The 1,775-nt window shown below is 27.8% G+C and overlaps 1 long non-coding RNA gene across 1 annotated transcript; it reads right to left on the bottom strand.

Moving 5' to 3' along the window:
* Positions 1-472: 472 nt before the first annotated feature.
* On the bottom strand, positions 473-986 carry LOC120577325 (uncharacterized). Its single transcript, XR_005643378.1, has 2 exons — positions 828-986; positions 473-728 (listed from the first exon to the last, which is right to left on the bottom strand). It is a non-coding gene; the product is annotated as an uncharacterized lncRNA (long non-coding RNA).
* Positions 987-1,775: the final 789 nt, after the last annotated feature.

The following is a 1,775-nucleotide window of genomic DNA, read 5'->3' as shown; positions in this document are numbered from 1 at the left end:
CAAAAAAGTAAATTATTTCTTATATATAGGACCGGAGGGAGTATAAAAGGTGACCTTTATTCTGGTCATCATTTTTGAAAGAAAAGTTTTACTCTGATTTTCGAAAGGAAAAAAATGCATTCTCTTCATTAAAAAAATCAAAGTCATCTAAATTTATGTAATTTACTTTGCAAATTCATTGCATTTATGCACTTTAAATTTCATTGCAATTCACTTTTCAAGTTATTTACATTTCTTTTACTTTACATATTTCACTTCAATTTTCAAGTTAATACTTATTTAAAAACGTTTTAAACTAAAATCTTACACTTTAATTCATGTACAACTTTGGCATTATTAATTTCCATGAAATATATAAACTATGAGTCAATCACAATTAGTATTCTTATCCATTCCAATTTTTAAACAATATTCAAACTAAACACATTTAATCTTACTTTTTAACTTCTTAAGATCTCTACTAAACATTATCTTTGTTGATAATTAATGTTAAAAGATATTCATATTCCAATAAGAACAATCAACTTCAACACCAATACAATAAATAAATGATAGCTTATGACATACTATTATAATAGAATCAATTGGGCACATCACTTAAACACATGAACATATGCCTTTTGAGAGGAAACGACCTAAAACAAAACTAACAAAACACTTTGCTACCAAAGTATCCAAGAAACATTCGACTTCTCTACAATCATGATCAGTAGTACATTCAAACTGGTCTGTAAAGAAAGAAGAGAATAAGAAGATGTTATAAAAATGTGATAGATATTATGTAGGAGGTAAGTAAGAAAAATTGAAAAGGATAAAAAGTTACTAACGATCAGCACTCATTGCAACAAGAAATAGGGAGAGAAATATAATTATAACATAAAAAAGCTTGGAAAATTGAGCCATGTTTTTTCCTTTTATGGCTTTATAATTTATAAATCTCATCATCTCCTTTTATACATTAAATAGGTTTTAAAGCTTATGGAGTTGCAAAAAAACTTTTAAACATAGAAATTATTATTAAATGTCTCTTAAGTACATCAAAATATTTTGTTTGCCCCTTTAGCATGCTTAATAAAGAGGTCGCTTAAAAACTTATCAATCAGAAGAATTATTCTTATTTTCCAAGTTTCCATTATTTTATAAACTTTTTGCAAGACACAAATGGAAAACTAATAGGCTGCAAGTGCACCGTTTCTATAAAATAATATAAAGTATCAATCCGTCGAGGACTAGAGTTGGTTACCAATTTCTTTTTCTAAATTGATTATTTAAAAAGATTAGATTTTTAAGTGGTTCAATTTGATAGGTCATGTTGAAACAAAATGAATTTTGTACAATGTCTCTAACAATTTTATGATAACAAGTTATTAAAAGAAGGCTAAAATATGGTTTTGGTCCCTGCAAACATGCTTCGTTTTGGTTTTAGTCCCTGCAAAAAAAATTTGTTGTTTTTGGTCCCTGCAAATATGTCTCATTTTGGTTTTGGTCCCTGGCTCCACTTTTGTGATAATTTGCACACGTGACACATGATGACTGAACCATTTATTAGAGAAATAGTCCCTGCAAAATCTTTTCATTTTGAAAAAGGTCCCTGCAAAATATTTTGGACTATTTCCAAAGGGACTATTTCCAAAAACAAAATATTTTGCAGGGACCAAAAACAACAATTTTTTTTTACAGCGACTAAAACCAAAACGAAACATATTTGTAGGGACCAAAACCATATTTTAGCCTTAAAAGAATAATGGGATATGCTAATATATTTTCAAGTATGT

The sequence above is a fragment of the Medicago truncatula genome, chromosome 8, assembly GCF_003473485.1.
Source record: "Medicago truncatula cultivar Jemalong A17 chromosome 8, MtrunA17r5.0-ANR, whole genome shotgun sequence".
NCBI classification, from domain to species: domain Eukaryota; kingdom Viridiplantae; phylum Streptophyta; class Magnoliopsida; order Fabales; family Fabaceae; genus Medicago; species Medicago truncatula.
This window is presented reverse-complemented; position numbering and strand designations above follow the sequence as displayed.